Source organism: Triturus cristatus, chromosome 1_1 (genome assembly GCF_964204655.1).
Source record: "Triturus cristatus chromosome 1_1, aTriCri1.1, whole genome shotgun sequence".
NCBI classification, from domain to species: Eukaryota; Metazoa; Chordata; class Amphibia; order Caudata; family Salamandridae; genus Triturus; species Triturus cristatus.
Window position 1 is genome coordinate 744,630,642 of NC_140579.1, and position 20,239 is coordinate 744,650,880.

The window sequence follows — 20,239 nt, forward strand, 5'->3', positions numbered from 1 at the left end:
GTAGTACAGTGGTGTTTGTGTAGTGTAGGGGGTTGTACTGTGGGTAGATGTAGGGTTTAGGGCAGTGCAGTGGTGTTTGGGTAGTGTAGGTGGTCGTGCAAGGGGTAATGTTTTAGGGTTTAGGGTAGTGCAGAGGTGTTTGTGTAGTGTAGGTGTCGTGCTGGGGGTAGTGTTTTAGGGTTTAGGGTAGTGCATTGGTGTTTGGGTAGTGTAGGGGGGTAGTGCTGGGGTAGTTTTTTAGGGTTTAGGGTAGTGCAGTGGTGTTTGTGTAGTGTAGGGGGTCGTGCTGGGGATAGTGTTTTAGGGATTAGGGTAGTGCAGTGGTGTTTGTGTAGTGTAGGGGGTAGTGGTTTAGGGTTTAGTGTAGTGCTGTGGTGTTTGTGTAGTGTAGGGGGTCGTGCTGCGGGTAGTGTTTTAGGGTTTAGGGTAGTGCAGTTGTGTTTGGGTAGTGTAGGGGTCGTGCTGGGTGTGGTGCTCTTGGGTTCAGGGTAGTGCAGTTGTGTTTGTGTAGTGAAGGGGATCATGCTTGGGATAGTGTTTTAGGGTTTAGGGTAGTAAAGTGGTGTTTGTGTAGCATAGGATGTCGTGCTTGTGGTAGTGTTTTAGGGCTTATGGTAGTGCAGTGGTGTTTGTGTAGTGTAGGGGGTCATACTGGGGTAGTGTTTTAGGGTTTATGATAGTGCAGTGGATGTTTGTGTAGTATTGGGTTAGGGTTTAGTGTAGTGCTGTGGTGTTTGTGTAGTGTAGGGGGTCATGCTGCGGGTAGTGTTTTAGGGTTTAGGGTAACGCAGTGATGTTTGGGTAGTGTAGGGGGACATACTGGGGTAGTGTTTTAGGGTTTATGATAGTGCAGTGGTGTTTGTGTAGTATTGGGTTAGGGTTTAGTGTAGTGCTCTGGTGTTTGTGTAGTGTAGGGGGTCATGCTGCGGGTAGTGTTTTAGGGTTTAGGGTAGTGCAGTGGTGTTTGTGTAGTGTAGGGGGTCGTGTTTTAGGGTTTATTGTAGTGCAGTAGTGTTTGGGTAGTGTAGGGGGTCGTGCTGGGGGTAGTGTTTTGGGTTCAGGGTAGTGCAGTTGTTTTTGTGTAGTGAAGGGGATCGTGCTTGGGATATTGTTTTAGGGTTTAGGGTAGTGCAGTGGTGTTTGTGAAGTGGAAGGGGGTCATACTGGGGGTAGATTTAGGGTTTAGGATAGTGCAGGGGTGTTTGGGTAGTGTAGGGGGTTGTGCTGGGGGTAGGGTTTTAAGGTTTCGGGCAGTGCAGTGGTGTTTGGGTAGTAATGGGGGATCGTGCTCGGGGTCGTTTTTTAGGGTTTAGGGAAGTGCAGTGGTGTTTGTGTAGTTTAGGGGATCAAGCTGAGGGTAGAGTTTTAGGGTTTAGGGTAGTGCAGTGGTGTTTGTGTAGTGTAGGGGGTCGTGCTGCAGGTAGTGTTTTAGTGTTTAGGGAAGTGCAGTGGTGTTTGTGTAGTGTAGGGGGTCATGTTGGGGGTAGTGTTTTAGGGTTTATGGTAGTGCAGTTGTGTTTGTGTACTATTGGGGTAGTTCTGGGGGTAGTATTTTAGGGTTTAGGGTAGTACAGTGGTGTTTGTGTAGTGTAGGGGGTTGTACTGTGGGTAGATGTAGGGTTTAGGGCAGTGCAGTGGTGTTTGGGTAGTGTAGGGGGTCGTGCAAGGGGTAATGTTTTAGGGTTTAGGGTAGTGCAGAGGTGTTTGTGTAGTGTAGGTGTCGTGCTGGGGGTAGTGTTTTAGGGTTTAGGGTAGTGCATTGGTGTTTGGGTAGTGTAGGGGGGTAGTGCTGGGGTAGTTTTTTAGGGTTTAGGGTAGTGCAGTGGTGTTTGTGTAGTGTAGGGGGTTATGCTCGGGTAGTGTTTTAGGGTTTAGGGTAGTGCAGTGGTGTTTGTGTAGTGTAGGGGGTAGTGGTTTAGGGTTTAGTGTAGTGCTGTGGTGTTTGTGTAGTGTAGGGGGCCGTGCTGCGGGTAGTGTTTTAGGGTTTAGGGTAGTGCAGTTGTGTTTGGGTAGTGTAGGGGTTGTGCTGGGTGTAGTGCTCTTGGGTTCAGGGTAGTGCAGTTGTGTTTGTGTAGTGAAGGGGATCATGCTTGGGATAGTGTTTTAGGGTTTAGGGTAGTAAATTGGTGTTTGTGTAGCGTAGGATGTCGTGCTTGTGGTAGTGTTTTAGGGCTTAGGGTAGTGCAGTGGTGTTTGTGTAGTGTAGGGGGTCATACTGGGGTAGTGTTTTAGGGTTTATGATAGTGCAGTGGTGTTTGTGTAGTATTGGGTTAGGGTTTAGTGTAGTGCTGTGGTATTTGTGTAGTGTAGGGGGTCATGCTGCGGGTAGTGTTTTAGGGTTTAGGGTAGTGCAGTGATGTTTGGGTAGTGTAGGGGGTCATACTGGGGTAGTGTTTTAGGGTTTATGATAGTGTAGTGGTGTTTGTGTAGTATTGGGTTAGGGTTTAGTGTAGTGCTGTGGTGTTTGTGTAGTGTAGGGGGTCATGCTGCGGGTAGTGTTTTAGGGTTTAGGGTAGTGCAGTGGTGTTTGTGTAGTGTAGGGGGTCGTGTTTTAGGGTTTATTGTAGTGCAGTGGTGTTTGGGTAGTGTAGGGTGTCGTGCTGGGGGTAGTGTTTTGGGTTCAGGGTAGTGCAGTTGTGTTTGTGTAGTGAAGGGGATCGTGCTTGGGATAGTGTTTTAGGGTTTAGGGTAGTACAGTGGTGTTTGTGTAGTATAAGGGTTTGTGCTGGGGTAGTGTTTTAGGGTTTAGAGAAGTGCAGTGGTGTTTGTGTAGTATAAGGATTCGTGCTGGGGGTAGTTTTTTAGGGTTTTATTGTAGTGCAGTGGTGTTTGTGTAGTTTAGGGGGTTAAGCTGGGGGTAGTGTTTTATTGTTAATGGTAAGTGAATTGGTGTTTGTGTAGTGTAGGGCGTCATGCTGGGGGTAGATTTAGGTTTTTGGGTAATGCAGTGGTGTTTGTGAAGTGTAGGGGTCGTGCTTCAGGTAGTGTTTTAGGGTTTAGGGTTGTGCAGTGGTGTGTGTGCATTGTAAGGGACTTGCTGGGGTAGAGTTTTAGGTTTTAGGGTAGTGCAGTGGTGTTTGTGTAGTGTAAGGGACGTGCCTGGGTAGAGTTTAAGGGTTTAGGGTAGTGCAGTATTGTTTAAGTAGTGTAGGGGGTCGTACTGGGGTAGATTTAGGCTTGAGGATAGTGCAGTGATGTTTGGGTAGTGTAGGGGATCGTGCTGGGGTAGGGTTTTAGGGTTTAGGGTAGTGCAGTGGTGTTTGTGTAGTGTAGGGGGTCGTGCTGCAGGTAGTGTTTTAGTGTTTAGGGTAGTTCAGTGATGTTTGGGTTGTGTAGGGGGCCATGCAGGGGGTAGTGTTTTAGGGTTTATGGTAGTGCAGTGGTGTTTGTGTAGTATTGGGGGTAGTTCTGGGGGTAGTATTTTAGGGTTTAGGGTAGTACAGTGGTGTTTTTGTAGTGTAGGGGGTTGTACTGTGGGCAGATGTAGGGTTTAGGGCAGTGCAGTGGGGTTGAGGATAGTGCAGTGATGTTTGGGTAGTGTAGGGGGTCATGCAAGGGGTAATGTTTTAGGGTTTAGGGTAGTGCAGAGGTGTTTGTGTAGTGTAGGTGTCGTGCTGGGGGTAGTGTTTTAGGGTTTAGGGTAGTGCATTGGTGTTTGGGTAGTGTAGGGGGTAGTGCTGGGGTGGTTTTTTAGGGTTTAGGGTAGTGCAGTGGTGTTTGTGTAGTGTAGGGGTTGTGCTGGGGGTAGTGTTTTAGGGTTTAGGGTAGTGCAGTGGTGTTTGTGTAGTGTAGGGGGTAGTGGTTTAGGGTTTAGTGTAGTGCTGTGGTGTTTGTGTAGTGTAGGGGGCCGTGCTGCGGGTAGTGTTTTAGGGTTTAGGGTAGTGCAGTTGTGTTTGGGTAGTGTAGGGGTCGTGCTGGGTGTAGTGCTTTTGGGATCAGGGTAGTGCAGTTGTGTTTGTGTAGTGAAGGGGATCATGCTTGGGATAGTGTTTTAGGGTTTAGGGAAGTACAGTGGTGTTTGTGTAGCGTAGGATGTCGTGCTTGTGGTAGTGTTTTAGGGCTTAGGGTAGTGCAGTGGTGTTTGTGTAGTGTAGGGGGTCATGCTGGGGGTGGTGTTTTAGGGTTTAGGTTTGTGCAGTGGTGTTTGTGTAGTGTAAGGGACGTGCCGGGGTAGAGTTTAAGGGTTTAGGGTAGTGCAATATTGTTTAAGTAGTGTAGGGGGTCATACTGGGGTAGATTTAGGGTTTAGGATAGTGCAGTGATGTTTGGTTAGTGTAGGGGATCGTGCTGGGGGTAGGGTTTTAGGGTTTCGGACAGTGCAGTGGTGTTTGGGTAGTAAAGGGGGATCGTACTGGTGGAAGTGTTTTAGGGTTTAGGGTAATGCAGTCGTGTTTGTGTAGTTTAGGGTACGTGCTGGGGTAGTGTTTTAGGGTTTAGGGTAGTGCAGTGGTGTTTGTGTAGTGTAGGGGGTCAAGCCGGGGGTGGATGTAGGGTTTATGGTAGTGTAGGGTATTTGTGTAGTATTGGGGGTAGTTCTGGGGGTAGTGTTTTAGTGTTTAGGGTAGTGCAGTGATGTTTGTGTAGTGTAAGGGGTTGTACTGTGGGTAGATGTAGGGTTTAGGGTAGTGCAGTGGTGTTTGGGTAGTGTAGGGGGTCGTGCAAGGGGTAATGTTTTAGGGTAGTTCAGTTGTGGTTTTGTAGTGTAGGGGGTCGTGCTGGGGGTAGTGTTTTAGGGTTTAGGGTAGTGCATTGGTGTTTGGGCAGTGTAGGGGGTAGTGCTGGGATAGTTTTTTAGTGTTTAGGGTAGTGCAGTGGTGTTTGTGTAGTGTAAGGGGTCGTGCTGGGGATAGTGTTTTAGGGTAGTGCAGAGGTGTTTGTGTTGTGTAGGGGGTCGTGCTGCGGGCAGTGTTTAGAGTTTAGCGTAGTGCAGTGGTGTTTGTGTAGTGTAGGGGGTCATGATGGGGATAGTGTTTTAGTGTTTAGGTCAGTGCAGTGGTGTTTGGGTAGTGTAGGGTGTCGTGCTGGGGGTAGTGTTTTAGGGTTTAGGACAGTGCATTGGTGTTTGTGTAGTGTAGGGGGTCGTGCTGGAGGTAGTGTTTTAGGGTTTAGGGCAGTGCAGTGGTGTTTGGGTATTGTAGGGGGTTGTTCTGGGGTTAGTGTTTTAGCGTTTAGGGTAGTGCACTGGTGTTTGGTTAGTGTAGGGGGTCGTGTTTTAGGGTGTAAGGTAGTGCAGTGTTGTTTGTGTAGTTTAGGGGATCAAGCTGGGGTAGAGTTTTAGGGTTTAGGGTAGTGCAGTGGTGTTTGTGTAGTGTATGGGGTCATGCTGGGGGTAGATTTAGGGTTTATTGTAATGCAGTGGTGTTTGGGTAGTATAGGGGGTCGATCTGCAGGTAGTGTTTTAGTGTTTAGGGTAGTGCAGTGATGTTTGGGTAGTGTAGGGGGTCATACTGGGTTAGTGTTTTAGGGTTTATGATAGTGCAGTGGTGTTTGTGTAGTATTGGGTTAGTGTTTTAGGGTAGTACAGTGGTGTTTGTGTAGTGTAGGAGGTTGTACTGTGGGTAGATGTAGGGTGTAGGGTATTGCAGTGGTGTTTGGGTAGTGTACGGGGTCGTGCAAGGGGTAATGTTTTAGGGTTTAGGGTAGTGCATTGGTGTTTGTGTAGTGTAGGGGGTCGTGCTGGGGAAAGTGTTTTAGGGTTTAGGGTACTGCATTGGTGTTTGGGTAGTGTAGGGGCAGTGCTGAGGTAGTTATTTAGGGTTTAGGGTAGTGCAGTGGCGTTTGTGTAGTGTGGGGGGTCGTGCTGGGGGTAGTGTTTTAGGTTTTAGGGTAGTGCAGTGGTGTTTGTGTAATGTAGGGGGTAGTGGTTTAGGTTTTAGTGTAGTGCTGTGGTGTTTGTGTAATGTAGGAGGTCGTGCTGTGGGTAGTGTTTTAGGGTTTATGGCAGTGCAGGGGTGTTTGTGTAGTGTAGGGGGTCGTGTCGGAGGTTGTGCTTTAGGGTTTAGGGCAGTGCAGTAGTGTTTGGGTATTGTAGGGGGTTGTTCTGGGGGTAGTGTTTTAGCGTTTAGGGTAGTGCACTGGTCTTTGGGTAGTGTAGGGGGTCATGCTGCGGGTAGATTTAGGGTTTAGGATAGAGCAGTGGTGTTTGTGTAGTGTAGGGGGTAATGCTGGGGGTAGTGTTTTAGGGTTTAGGGTTGTGCAGTGGTGTTTGGGTAGTGTAGGGGATCGTGCTGGGGGTAGGGTTTTAGGGTTTCGGACAGTGCAGTGATATTTGGGTAGTAAGGGGGGATCGTACTGGTGGAAGTGTTTTAGGGTTTAGGGTAGTGCAGTGGTGTTTGTATAGTTTAGGGTACGTGCTGGAGTAGTGTTTTAGGGTTTAGGGTAGTGCAGTGGTGTTTGTGTAGTTTAGGGGGTCATACTGGGGGTAGATTTAGGGTTTAGGAGAATGCAGTGGTGTTTGGGTAGTGTAGGGGGTCGTGCTGGGGGTAGGGTTTTAGGGTTTCGGGCAGTGCCGTGGTGTTTGAGTAGTAAAGGGGGATCGTGCTGGTGGTAGTTTTTTAGGGTTTGGGGTAGTGCAGTGGTGTTTGTGTAGTTTAGGGGATCAAGCTGGGGGTAGATTTAGGGTTTATGGTAATGCAGTGGTGTTTGGGTAGTGTAGGGGGTCGTGCTTCAGGCAGTGTTTTAGTGTTTAGGGTAGTGCAGTGATGTTTGGGTAGTGTAGGGGTTCATGCTGGGGTAGTGTTTTAGGGTTTATGGTGGTGCAGTGGTGTTTGTGTAGTATTGGGGGTAGTTCTGGGGGTAGTGTTTTAGGGTTTAGGACAGTGCATTGGTGTTTGTGTAGTGTAGGGGGTCGTGCTGGAGGTAGTGTTTTAGGGTTTAGGGCAGTGCAGTGGTGTTTGGGTATTGTAGGGGGTTGTTCTGGGGGTAGTGTTTTAGCGTTTAGGGTAGTGCACTGGTGTTTGGGTAGTGTAGGGGGTCGTGTTTTAGGGTGTAGGGTAGTGCAGTGTTGTTTTTGTAGTTTAGGGGATCAAGCTGGGGTAGAGTTGTAGGGTTTAGGGTAGTGCAGTGGTGTTTGTGTAGTGTAGGGGGTCATGCTGGGGGTAGATTTAGGGTTTATTGTAATGCAGTGGTGTTTGGGTAGTATAGGGGGTCGATCTGCAGGTAGTGTTTTAGTGTTTAGGGTAGTGCAGTGATGTTTGGGTAGTGTAGGGGGTCATACTGGGTTAGTGTTTTAGGGTTTATGATAGTGCAGTGGTGTTTGTGTAGTATTGGGTTAGTGTTTTAGGGTAGTACAGTGGTGTTTGTGTAGTGTAGGAGGTTGTACTGTGGGTAGATGTAGGGTGTAGGGTATTGCAGTGGTGTTTGGGTAGTGTACGGGGTCGTGCAAGGGGTAATGTTTTAGGGTTTAGGGTAGTGCATTGGTGTTTGTGTAGTGTAAGGGGTCGTGCTGGGGATAGTGTTTTAGGGTTTAGGGTACTGCATTGGTGTTTGGGTAGTGTAGGGGCAGTGCTGAGGTAGTTATTTAGGGTTTAGGGTAGTGCAGTGGTGTTTGTGTAGTGTGGGGGGTCGTGCTGGGGGTAGTGTTTTAGGTTTTAGGGTAGTGCAGTGGTGTTTGTGTAATGTAGGGGGTAGTGGTTTAGGTTTTAGTGTAGTGCTGTGGTGTTTGTGTAATGTAGGAGGTCGTGCTGTGGGTAGTGTTTTAGGGTTTATGGCAGTGCAGGGGTGTTTGTGTAGTGTAGGGGGTCGTGTCGGAGGTTGTGCTTTAGGGTTTAGGGCAGTGCAGTGGTGTTTGGGTATTGTGGGGGGTTGTTCTGGGGGTAGTGTTTTAGCGTTTAGGGTAGTGCATTGGTCTTTGGGTAGTGTAGGGGGTCATGCTGCGGGTAGATTTAGGGTTTAGGGTAGAGCAGTGGTGTTTGTGTAGTGTAGGGGGTAATGCTGGGTGTAGTGTTTTAGGGTTTAGGGTTGTGCAGTGGTGTTTGGGTAGTGTAGGGGATCGTGCTGGGGGTAGGGTTTTAGGGTTTCGGACAGTGCAGTGATATTTGGGTAGTAAGGGGGGATCGTACTGGTGGAAGTGTTTTAGGGTTTAGGGTAGTGCAGTGGTGTTTGTATAGTTTAGGGTACGTGCTGGAGTAGTGTTTTAGGGTTTAGGGTAGTGCAGTGGTGTTTGTGTAGTCTAGGGGGTCATACTGGGGGTAGATTTAGGGTTTAGGATAATGCAGTGGTGTTTGGGTAGTGTAGGGGGTCGTGCTGGGGGTAGGGTTTTAGGGTTTCGGGCAGTGCCGTGGTGTTTGAGTAGTAAAGGGGGATCGTGCTGGTGGTAGTTTTTTAGGGTTTGGGGTAGTGCAGTGGTGTTTGTGTAGTTTAGGGGATCAAGCTGGGGGTAGATTTAGGGTTTATGGTAATGCAGTGGTGTTTGGGTAGTGTAGGGGGTCGTGCTTCAGGCAGTGTTTTAGTGTTTAGGGTAGTGCAGTGATGTTTGGGTAGTGTAGGGGTTCATGCTGGGGTAGTGTTTTAGGGTTTATGGTGGTGCAGTGGTGTTTGTGTAGTGTAGGGGGTCAAGCCGGGGGTGGATGTAGGGTTTATGGTAGTGTAGGGTATTTGTGTAGTATTGGGGGTAGTTCTGGGGGTAGTGTTTTAGTGTTTAGGGTAGTGCAGTGATGTTTGTGTAGTGTAAGGGGTTGTACTGTGGGTAGATGTAGGGTTTAGGGTAGTGCAGTGGTGTTTGGGTAGTGTAGGGGGTCGTGCAAGGGGTAATGTTTTAGGGTAGTTCAGTTGTGGTTTTGTAGTGTAGGGGGTCGTGCTGGGGGTAGTGTTTTAGGGTTTAGGGTAGTGCATTGGTGTTTGGGCAGTGTAGGGGGTAGTGCTGGGATAGTTTTTTAGTGTTTAGGGTAGTGCAGTGGTGTTTGTGTAGTGTAAGGGGTCGTGCTGGGGATAGTGTTTTAGGGTAGTGCAGAGGTGTTTGTGTTGTGTAGGGGGTCGTGCTGCGGGCAGTGTTTAGAGTTTAGCGTAGTGCAGTGGTGTTTGTGTAGTGTAGGGGGTCATGATGGGGATAGTGTTTTAGTGTTTAGGTCAGTGCAGTGGTGTTTGGGTAGTGTAGGGTGTCGTGCTGGGGGTAGTGTTTTAGGGTTTAGGACAGTGCATTGGTGTTTGTGTAGTGTAGGGGGTCGTGCTGGAGGTAGTGTTTTAGGGTTTAGGGCAGTGCAGTGGTGTTTGGGTATTGTAGGGGGTTGTTCTGGGGTTAGTGTTTTAGCGTTTAGGGTAGTGCACTGGTGTTTGGTTAGTGTAGGGGGTCGTGTTTTAGGGTGTAAGGTAGTGCAGTGTTGTTTGTGTAGTTTAGGGGATCAAGCTGGGGTAGAGTTTTAGGGTTTAGGGTAGTGCAGTGGTGTTTGTGTAGTGTATGGGGTCATGCTGGGGGTAGATTTAGGGTTTATTGTAATGCAGTGGTGTTTGGGTAGTATAGGGGGTCGATCTGCAGGTAGTGTTTTAGTGTTTAGGGTAGTGCAGTGATGTTTGGGTAGTGTAGGGGGTCATACTGGGTTAGTGTTTTAGGGTTTATGATAGTGCAGTGGTGTTTGTGTAGTATTGGGTTAGTGTTTTAGGGTAGTACAGTGGTGTTTGTGTAGTGTAGGAGGTTGTACTGTGGGTAGATGTAGGGTGTAGGGTATTGCAGTGGTGTTTGGGTAGTGTACGGGGTCATGCAAGGGGTAATGTTTTAGGGTTTAGGGTAGTGCATTGGTGTTTGTGTAGTGTAGGGGGTCGTGCTGGGGAAAGTGTTTTAGGGTTTAGGGTACTGCATTGGTGTTTGGGTAGTGTAGGGGCAGTGCTGAGGTAGTTATTTAGGGTTTAGGGTAGTGCAGTGGCGTTTGTGTAGTGTGGGGGGTCGTGCTGGGGGTAGTGTTTTAGGTTTTAGGGTAGTGCAGTGGTGTTTGTGTAATGTAGGGGGTAGTGGTTTAGGTTTTAGTGTAGTGCTGTGGTGTTTGTGTAATGTAGGAGGTCGTGCTGTGGGTAGTGTTTTAGGGTTTATGGCAGTGCAGGGGTGTTTGTGTAGTGTAGGGGGTCGTGTCGGAGGTTGTGCTTTAGGGTTTAGGGCAGTGCAGTAGTGTTTGGGTATTGTAGGGGGTTGTTCTGGGGGTAGTGTTTTAGCGTTTAGGGTAGTGCACTGGTCTTTGGGTAGTGTAGGGGGTCATGCTGCGGGTAGATTTAGGGTTTAGGGTAGAGCAGTGGTGTTTGTGTAGTGTAGGGGGTAATGCTGGGGGTAGTGTTTTAGGGTTTAGGGTTGTGCAGTGGTGTTTGGGTAGTGTAGGGGATCGTGCTGGGGGTAGGGTTTTAGGGTTTCGGACAGTGCAGTGATATTTGGGTAGTAAGGGGGGATCGTACTGGTGGAAGTGTTTTAGGGTTTAGGGTAGTGCAGTGGTGTTTGTATAGTTTAGGGTACGTGCTGGAGTAGTGTTTTAGGGTTTAGGGTAGTGCAGTGGTGTTTGTGTAGTTTAGGGGGTCATACTGGGGGTAGATTTAGGGTTTAGGAGAATGCAGTGGTGTTTGGGTAGTGTAGGGGGTCGTGCTGGGGGTAGGGTTTTAGGGTTTCGGGCAGTGCCGTGGTGTTTGAGTAGTAAAGGGGGATCGTGCTGGTGGTAGTTTTTTAGGGTTTGGGGTAGTGCAGTGGTGTTTGTGTAGTTTAGGGGATCAAGCTGGGGGTAGATTTAGGGTTTATGGTAATGCAGTGGTGTTTGGGTAGTGTAGGGGGTCGTGCTTCAGGCAGTGTTTTAGTGTTTAGGGTAGTGCAGTGATGTTTGGGTAGTGTAGGGGTTCATGCTGGGGTAGTGTTTTAGGGTTTATGGTGGTGCAGTGGTGTTTGTGTAGTATTGGGGGTAGTTCTGGGGGTAGTGTTTTAGGGTTTAGGACAGTGCATTGGTGTTTGTGTAGTGTAGGGGGTCGTGCTGGAGGTAGTGTTTTAGGGTTTAGGGCAGTGCAGTGGTGTTTGGGTATTGTAGGGGGTTGTTCTGGGGGTAGTGTTTTAGCGTTTAGGGTAGTGCACTGGTGTTTGGGTAGTGTAGGGGGTCGTGTTTTAGGGTGTAGGGTAGTGCAGTGTTGTTTTTGTAGTTTAGGGGATCAAGCTGGGGTAGAGTTGTAGGGTTTAGGGTAGTGCAGTGGTGTTTGTGTAGTGTAGGGGGTCATGCTGGGGGTAGATTTAGGGTTTATTGTAATGCAGTGGTGTTTGGGTAGTATAGGGGGTCGATCTGCAGGTAGTGTTTTAGTGTTTAGGGTAGTGCAGTGATGTTTGGGTAGTGTAGGGGGTCATACTGGGTTAGTGTTTTAGGGTTTATGATAGTGCAGTGGTGTTTGTGTAGTATTGGGTTAGTGTTTTAGGGTAGTACAGTGGTGTTTGTGTAGTGTAGGAGGTTGTACTGTGGGTAGATGTAGGGTGTAGGGTATTGCAGTGGTGTTTGGGTAGTGTACGGGGTCGTGCAAGGGGTAATGTTTTAGGGTTTAGGGTAGTGCATTGGTGTTTGTGTAGTGTAGGGGGTCGTGCTGGGGATAGTGTTTTAGGGTTTAGGGTACTGCATTGGTGTTTGGGTAGTGTAGGGGCAGTGCTGAGGTAGTTATTTAGGGTTTAGGGTAGTGCAGTGGTGTTTGTGTAGTGTGGGGGGTCGTGCTGGGGGTAGTGTTTTAGGTTTTAGGGTAGTGCAGTGGTGTTTGTGTAATGTAGGGGGTAGTGGTTTAGGTTTTAGTGTAGTGCTGTGGTGTTTGTGTAATGTAGGAGGTCGTGCTGTGGGTAGTGTTTTAGGGTTTATGGCAGTGCAGGGGTGTTTGTGTAGTGTAGGGGGTCGTGTCGGAGGTTGTGCTTTAGGGTTTAGGGCAGTGCAGTGGTGTTTGGGTATTGTGGGGGGTTGTTCTGGGGGTAGTGTTTTAGCGTTTAGGGTAGTGCATTGGTCTTTGGGTAGTGTAGGGGGTCATGCTGCGGGTAGATTTAGGGTTTAGGGTAGAGCAGTGGTGTTTGTGTAGTGTAGGGGGTAATGCTGGGTGTAGTGTTTTAGGGTTTAGGGTTGTGCAGTGGTGTTTGGGTAGTGTAGGGGATCGTGCTGGGGGTAGGGTTTTAGGGTTTCGGACAGTGCAGTGATATTTGGGTAGTAAGGGGGGATCGTACTGGTGGAAGTGTTTTAGGGTTTAGGGTAGTGCAGTGGTGTTTGTATAGTTTAGGGTACGTGCTGGAGTAGTGTTTTAGGGTTTAGGGTAGTGCAGTGGTGTTTGTGTAGTCTAGGGGGTCATACTGGGGGTAGATTTAGGGTTTAGGATAATGCAGTGGTGTTTGGGTAGTGTAGGGGGTCGTGCTGGGGGTAGGGTTTTAGGGTTTCGGGCAGTGCCGTGGTGTTTGAGTAGTAAAGGGGGATCGTGCTGGTGGTAGTTTTTTAGGGTTTGGGGTAGTGCAGTGGTGTTTGTGTAGTTTAGGGGATCAAGCTGGGGGTAGATTTAGGGTTTATGGTAATGCAGTGGTGTTTGGGTAGTGTAGGGGGTCGTGCTTCAGGCAGTGTTTTAGTGTTTAGGGTAGTGCAGTGATGTTTGGGTAGTGTAGGGGTTCATGCTGGGGTAGTGTTTTAGGGTTTATGGTGGTGCAGTGGTGTTTGTGTAGTATTGGGGGTAGTTCTGGGGGTAGTGTTTTAGGGTTTAGGGTAGTACAGTGGTGTTTGATTAGTGTAGGGGGTTGTACTGTGGGTAGATGTAGGGTTTAGGGTAGTGCAGTGGTGTTTTTGTAGTGTAGGGGGTCGTGCTGGGGGTAGTGTTTTAGGGTTTAGGGCAGTGCATTGGTGTTTGTGTAGTGTAGGGGGTCGTGCCGGAGGTAGTGTTTTAGGGTTTAGGGCAGTGCAGTGGTGTTTGGGTATTTTAGCGGGTTGTTCTGGGGGTAGTGTTTTAGCATTTAGGGTAGTGCACTGGTGTTTGGGTAGTGTAGGGGGTCGTGTTATAGGGTTTAGGGTAGTGCAGTGGTGTTTGTGTAGTTTAGGGGATCAAGCTGGGGTAGATTTAGGGTTTAGGGTAATGCAGTGGTGTTTGGGTAGTGTTGGGGGTCGATCTGCAGGTAGTGTTTAAGTGTTTAGGGTAGTGCAGTGATATTTGGGTAGTGTAGGGGGTCATACTGGGGGTAGTGTTTTAGGGTTTATGGTAGTGCAGTGGTGTTTGTGTAGTATTGGGGTAGTTCTGGGGGTAGTGTTTTAGGGAAGTACAGTGGTGTTTGTGTAGTGTTGGGGGTTGTACTGTGGGTAGATATAGGGTTTAGGGTAGTACAGTGGTGTTTGGGTAGTATAGGGGGTCGTGCAAGGGGTAATGTTTTAGGGTTTAGGGTAGTGCATTGGTGTTTGTGGAGTGTAGGGGGTAGTGTTTTAGGGTTTAGGGTAGTGCATTGGTGTTTGGGTAGTGTAGGGGGTAGTGCTGGGGTAGTTTGTTAGGGTTTAGGGTAGTGCAGTGGTGTTTGTGTAGTGTAGGGGGTCATGCTGGGGGTAGTGTTTTAGGGTTTCGGGTAGTGCAGTGGTGTTTGTGTAGTGTTGGGGTAGTGGTTTAGGGTTTAGTGTAGTGCTGTGGTGTTTGTGTAGTATAGGGGGTCGTGCTGCGGGTAGTATTTTAGGGTTTAGGGCAGTGCAGTGGTGTTTGTGTAGTGTAGGGGGTCATGTTTTAGGGTTTAGGGTAGTGCAGTGCTGTTTGGGTAGTGTAGGGGGTCGTGATGGGGTAGTGTTTTTGGGTTCAGGGTAGTGCAGTTGTGTTTGTGTAGTGAAGGGGATCGTGCTTGGGATAGTGTTTTAGGGTTTAGGGTAGTATAGTGGTGGTTGTGTAGTGTAGGGGTCGTGCTTGGGGTAGTGTTTTAGGGTTTAGGGAAGTGCAGTGGTGTTTGTGTAGTATAAGAGTTCGTGCTGGGGTAGTGTTTTAGGATTTAGAGAAGTGCAGTGGTGTTTGTGTAGTATAAGGGTTCGTGCTGGGGTAGTGTTTTAGGGTAGTGCAGTGATGTTTGTATAGTATAGGGGGTCTTGCTGAGGGTAGTTTTTCAGGGTTTAGGGTAGTGCAGTGGTGTTTGTGTAGTTTAGGGGGTCAAGCTGGTGGTAGTGTTTTATGGTTTATGTTAGTGAAGTGGTGTTTGTGTAGTGTAGGGGGTAGTGGTTTAGGTTTTAGTGTAGTGCTGTGGTGTTTGTGTAGTGTAGGAGGTCATGCTGTGGGTAGTGTTTTAGGGTTTATGGCAGTGCAGGGGTGTTTGGGTATTGTAGGGGGTTGTTCTGGGGGTAGTGTTTTAGCGTTTAGGTTAGTGCACTGGTGTTTGGGTAGTGTAGGGGGTCATGCTGCAGGTAGATTTAGGGTTTAGGGTAGAGCAGTGGTGTTTGTGTAGTGTAGGGGGTGATGCTGGGGGTAGTGTTTTAGGGTTTAGGGTTGTGCAGTGGTGTTTGGGTAGTGTAGGGGATTGTGCTGGGGGTAGGGTTTTAGGGTTTCAGACAGTGCAGTGGTATTTGGGTAGTAAGGGGGGATCGTACTGGTGGAAGTGTTTTAGGGTTTAGGGTAGTGCAGTGGTGTTTGTGTAGTTTAGGGTACGTGCTGGAGTAGTGTTTTAGGGTTTAGGGTAGTGCAGTGGTGTTTGTGTAGTTTAGGGGGTCGTACTGGGGGTAGATTTAGGGTTTAGGATAATGCAGTGGTGTTTGGGTAGTGTAGGGGGTCGTGCTGGGGGTAGGGTTTTAGGGTTTCGGGCAGTGCCGTGGTGTTTGAGTAGTAAAGGGGGATCGTGCTGGTGATAGTTTTTTAGGGTTTGGGGTAGTGCAGTGGTGTTTGAGTAGTTTAGGGGATCAAGCTGGGGGTAGATTTAGGGTTTATGGTAATGCAGTGGTGTTTGGGTAGTGTAGGGGGTCGTGCTCCAGGTAGTGTTTTAGTGTTTAGGGTAGTGTAGTGATGTTTGGGTAGTGTAGGGGGTCATGCTGGGGTAGTGTTATAGGGTTTATGGTAGTGCAGTGGTGTTTGTGTAGTATTGGGGGTAGTTCTGGGGGTAGTGTTTTAGGGTTTAGGGTAGTGCAGTGGTGTTTTTGTAGTGTAGGGGGTCGTGCTGTGGGTAGTGTTTTAGGGTTTATGGCAGTGCAGGGGTGTTTGGGTATTTTAGCAGGTTGTTCTGGGGGTAGTGTTTTAGCATTTAGGGTAGTGCACTGGTGTTTGGGTAGTATAGGGGGTCGTGTTTTAGGGTTTAGGGTAGTGCAGTGGTGTTTGTGTAGTTTAGGGGATCAAGCTGGGGTAGAGTTTTAGAGTTTAGGGTAGTGCAGTGGTGTTTGTGTAGTATTGGGGTAGTTCTGGGGGTAGTGTTTTAGGGTTTAGGGTAGTACAGTGGTGTTTGTGTAGTGTAAGGGGTTGTACTGTGGGTAGATGTAGGGTTTAGGGTAGTGCAGTGGTGTTTGGTTAGTGTAGGGGGCCGTGCAAGGGGTAATGTTTTAGGGTTTAGGGTAGTTCAGTTGTGGTTTTGTAGTGTAGGGGGTCTTGCTGGGGGTAGGGTTTTAGGGTTCAGGGTAGTGCATTGGTGTTTTTGGCAGTGTAGGGGGTAGTGCTAGGGTAGTTTTTTAGTGTTTAGGGTAGTGCAGTGGTGTTTGTGTAGTGTAAGGGGTCGTGCTGGGGGTAGTGTTTTAGGGTAGTGCAGAGGTGTTTGTGTTGTGGAGGGGGTCGTGCTGCGGGCAGTGTTTAGAGTTTAGCGTAGTGCAGTGGTGTTTGTGTAGTGTAGGGGGTCATGATGGTTATAGTGTTTTATTGTTTAGGTCAGTGCAGTGGTGTTTGGGTAGTGTAGATTGTCGTGCTGGGGGTAGTGTTTTAGGGTTTAGGACAGTGCATTGGTGTTTGTGTAGTGTAGGGGGTCGAGCTGGAGGTAGTGTTTTAGGGTTTAGGGCAGTGCAGTGGTGTTTGGGTATTGCAGGGGGTTGTTCTGGGGGTAGTGTTTTAGCGTTTAGGGTAGTGCACTGGTGTTTGGGTAGTGTAGGGGGTCGTGTTTTAGGGTGTAGGGTAGTGCAGTGTTGTTTGTGTAGTTTAGGGGATCAAGCTGGGGTAGAGTTTTAGGGTTTAGGGTAGTGCAGTGGTGTTTGTGTAGTGTAGGGGGTCATGCTGGGGGTAGATTTAGGGTTTATTGTAATGCAGTGGTGTTTGGGTAGTATAGGGGGTCGATCTGCAGGTAGTGTTTTAGTGTTTAGGGTAGTGCAGTGATGTTTGGGTAGTGTAGGGGGTCATACTGGGTTAGTGTTTTAGGGTTTATGATAGTGCAGTGGTGTTTGTGTAGTATTGGGTTAGTGTTTTAGGGTAGTACAGTGGTGTTTGTGTAGTGTAGGAGGTTGTACTGTGGGTAGATGTAGGGTGTAGGGTATTGCAGTGGTGTTTGGGTAGTGTATGGGGTCATGCAAGGGGTAATGTTTTAGGGTTTAGGGTAGTGCATTGGTGTTTGTGTAGTGTAGGGGGTCGTGCTGGGGATAGTGTTTTAGGGTTTAGGGTACTGCATTGGTGTTTGGGTAGTGTAGGGGCAGTGCTGAGGTAGTTATTTAGGGTTTAGGGTAGTGCAGTGGTGTTTGTGTAGTGTGGGGGGTCGTGCTGGGGGTAGTGTTTTAGGTTTTAGGGTAGTGCAGTGGTGTTTGTGTAATGTAGGGGGTAGTGGTTTAGGTTTTAGTGTAGTGCTGTGGTGTTTGTGTAATGTAGGAGGTCGTGCTGTGGGTAGTGTTTTAGGGTTTATGGCAGTGCAGGGGTGTTTGTGTAGTGTAGGGGGTCGTGTCGGAGGTTGTGCTTTAGGGTTAAGGGCAGTGCAGTGGTGTTTGGGTATTGTAGGGGGTTGTTCTGGGGGTAGTGTTTTAGCGTTTAGGGTAGTGCACTGGTCTTTGGGTAGTGTAGGGGGTCATGCTGCGGGTAGATTTAGGGTTTAGGGTAGAGCAGTGGTGTTTGTGTAGTGTAGGGGGTAATGCTGGGGGTAGTGTTTTAGGGTTTAGGGTTGTGCAGTGGTGTTTGGGTAGTGTAGGGGATCGTGCTGGGGGTAGGGTTTTAGGGTTTCGGACAGTGCAGTGATATTTGGGTAGTAAGGGGGGATCGTACTGGTGGAAGTGTTTTAGGGTTTAGGGTAGTGCAGTGGTGTTTGTGTAGTTTAGGGTACGTGCTGGAGTAGTGTTTTAGGGTTTAGGGTAGTGCAGTGGTGTTTGTGTAGTTTAGGGGGTCATACTGGGGGTAGATTTAGGGTTTAGGATAATGCAGTGGTGTTTGGGTAGTGTAGGGGGTCGTGCTGGGGGTAGGGTTTTAGGGTTTCGGGCAGTGCCGTGGTGTTTGAGTAGTAAAGGGGGATCGTGCTGGTGGTAGTTTTTTAGGGTTTGGGGTAGTGCAGTGGTGTTTGTGTAGTTTAGGGGATCAAGCTGGGGGTAGTTTAGGGTTTATGGTAATGCAGTGGTGTTTGGGTAGTGTAGGGGGTCGTGCTTCAGGCAGTGTTTTAGTGTTTAGGGTAGTGCAGTGATGTTTGGGTAGTGTAGGGGTTCATGCTGGGGTAGTGTTTTAGGGTTTATGGTAGTGCAGTGGTGTTTGTGTAGTATTGGGGGTAGTTCTGGGGGTAGTGTTTTAGGGTTTAGGGTAGTACAGTGGTGTTTGTGTAGTGTAGGGGGTTGTACTGTGGGTAGATGTAGGGTTTAGGGTAGTGCAGTGGTGTTTTTGTAGTGTAGGGGGTCGTGCTGGGGGTAGTGTTTTAGGGTTTAGGGCAGTGCATTGGTGTTTGTGTAGTGTAGGGGGTCGTGCCGGAGGTAGTGTTTTAGGGTTTAGGGCAGTGCAGTGGTGTTTGGGTATTTTAGCGGGTTGTTCTGGGGGTAGTGTTTTAGCATTTAGGGTAGTGCACTGGTGTTTGGGTAGTGTAGGGGGTCGTGTTATAGGGTTTAGGGTAGTGAAGTGGTGTTTGTGTAGTTTAGGGGATCAAGCTGGGGTAGATTTAGGGTTTAGGGTAATGCAGTGGTGTTTGGGTAGTGTTGGGGGTCGATCTGCAGGTAGTGTTTTAGTGTTTAGGGTAGTGCAGTGATATTTGGGTAGTGTAGGGGGTCATACTGGGGGTAGTGTTTTAGGGTTTATGGTAGTGCAGTGGTGTTTGTGTAGTATTGGGGTAGTTCTGGGGGTAGTGTTTTAGGGTAGTACAGTGGTGTTTGTATAGTGTTGGGGGTTGTACTGTGGGTAGATATAGGGTTTAGGGTAGTACAGTGGTGTTTGGGTAGTATAGGGGGTCGTGCAAGGGGTAATGTTTTAGGGTTTAGGGTAGTGCATTGGTGTTTGTGGAGTGTAGGGGGTAGTGTTTTAGGGTTTAGGGTAGTGCATTGGTGTTTGGGTAGTGTAGGGGGTAGTGCTGGGGTAGTTTGTTAGGGTTTAGGGTAGTGCAGTGGTGTTTGTGTAGTGTAGGGGGTCGTGCTGGGGGTAGTGTTTTAGGGTTTCGGGTAGTGCAGTGGTGTTTGTGTAGTGTTGGGGTAGTGGTTTAGGGTTTAGTGTAGTGCTGTGGTGTTTGTGTAGTATAGGGGGTCGTGCTGCGGGTAGTGTTTTAGGGTTTAGGGCAGTGCAGTGGTGTTTGTGTAGTGTAGGGGGTCATGTTTTAGGGTTTAGGGTAGTGCAGTGCTGTTTGGGTAGTGTAGGGGGTCGTGATGGGGTTGTGTTTTTGGGTTCAGGGTAGTGCAGTTGTGTTTGTGTAGTGAAGGGGATCGTGCTTGGGATAGTGTTTTAGGGTTTAGGGTAGTATAGTGGTGGTTGTGTAGTGTAGGGGTCGTGCTTGGGGTAGTGTTTTAGGGTTTAGGGAAGTGCAGTGGTGTTTGTGTAGTATAAGGGTTCGTGCTGGGGTAGTGTTTTAGGATTTAGAGAAGTGCAGTGGTGTTTGTGTAGTATAAGGGTTCGTGCTGGGGTAGTGTTTTAGGGTAGTGCAGTGATGTTTGTATAGTATAGGGGGTCTTGCTGAGGGTAGTTTTTCAGGGTTTAGGGTAGTGCAGTGGTGTTTGTGTAGTTTAGGGGGTCAAGCTGGTGGTAGTGTTTTATGGTTTATGTTAGTGAAGTGGTGTTTGTGTAGTGTAGGGGGTAATGCTGGGGTAGATTTAGGGTAATACAGTGGTATTTGGGTAGTATAGGGGGTCATGCTTCAGGTAGTGTTTTAGGGTTTAGGGCAGTGCAGTGGTGTTTGTGTAGTGTAGGGGGTCATGCTGGGGGTAGTGTTTAGTGTTTAGGTCAGTGCAGTGGTGTTTGGGTAGTGTAGGGGTCGTGCTGGGGGTAGTGTTTAAGGGTTTAGGGCAGTGCAGTGGTGTTTGTGTAGTGTAGGGGGGCCTTCCGGAGGTAGTGTTTTAGGGTTTAAGGCAGTGCAGTGGTGTTTGGGTATTGTAGGGGTTTTTTCTGGGGGTAGTGTTTTAGCGTTTAGGTTAGTATACTGGTGTTTGGGTAGTGTAGGGGGTTGTGTTTTAGGGTTTAGGGTAGTGCAGTGGTGTTTGTGCAGTTTAGGGGATCAAGCTTCGGTACAGTTTTAAGGTTTAGGGTAGTGCAGTGGTGTTTTTGTAGTGTAGGGAGTCATGCTGGGGGTAGATTTAGGGTTTAGGGTAATGCAGTGGTGTTTTGGTAGTTTAGGGGGACGAGCAGTAGGTAGTGTTTTAGTGTTTAGGGTAGTGCAGTGATGTTTGGGTAGTGTAGGGGGTCATGCTGGGGGTAGTGTTTTAGGGTTTATGGTAGTGCAGTGCTGTTTGTGTGGTAGTGGGAGTAGTTCTGGGGGTAGTGTTTTAGGGTAGTACCGTGGTGTTTGTGTAGTCTAGGGTTTTGTACTGTGGGTAGATGTAGGGTTTAGGGTAGTGCAGTGGTGTTTGGGTAGTGTAGGGGTCGTACAAGGGGTATTGTTTTAGGGTTTAGGGTAGTGCATTGGTTTTTGTGTAGTGTAGGGGGTCGTGCTGGGGGTTGTGTTTTAGGGTTTAGGGTAGTGCATTGGTGTTTGGGTAGTGTAGGGGGTAGTGCTGGGGTAGTTTTTTAGGGTTTAGGGTAGTGCAGTGGTGTTTGTGTAGTGTAGGGGGTCGTGCTGGGGGGAGTGTTTTAGGGTTTAGGGTATTGCAGTGGTATTTGTGTAGTATAGGGGGTAGTGGTTTAGAGTTTAGGCTAGTGCAGTGGTGTTTGGGTAGTGTAGGGGGTCGTGCGGGGGTTAGTGTTTTTGGGTTCAGGGTAGTGCAGTTGTGTTTGTGTAGTGAAGGGGATCGTGCTTGGGATAGTGTTTTAGGTTTAGGGTAGT